Here is a 416-nt window from a genome sequence, read left to right as displayed (position 1 = left end):
AAGAATGAAAGTGGGGAAGGGGTGAATAATAATGAAGGAAAAGTTGGGGAAAGTGAGGAAGGAAATCAAGGAAGCTTCCTCCTCTTCTCCTCCCAAACCTAACACCCACCCTCCCCACCATCCCCTTTCCCCCACTTCCCCAACCCTCTCCTCTCTCCCTATCACCCCCTCCCACTAAATCTTCCACAATCCACCCCCCATTCCTCCCAGCACCTCTCGCCTTGCCCCCATCACTCTCCAACCCCTCTCCCCTCTCCCTCCCACTCCCCCCCAACCCTTCCCCTCCCTCGCTGAGCGTAGGACCTCCGAGAGGGGATTCCTACGATTCCTGCCTCCCTGGGCCTCCAATCCCTCGCAGCGACGCCTTCAAGACCGGCCCTTGGGGAGGCCGAAGCAAGACGGTATTTAGAGTCCTT

Source organism: Penaeus monodon, chromosome 30, assembly GCF_015228065.2.
Source record: "Penaeus monodon isolate SGIC_2016 chromosome 30, NSTDA_Pmon_1, whole genome shotgun sequence".
Classification (NCBI taxonomy): Eukaryota; Metazoa; Arthropoda; class Malacostraca; order Decapoda; family Penaeidae; genus Penaeus; species Penaeus monodon.
This window is presented reverse-complemented; position numbering follows the sequence as displayed.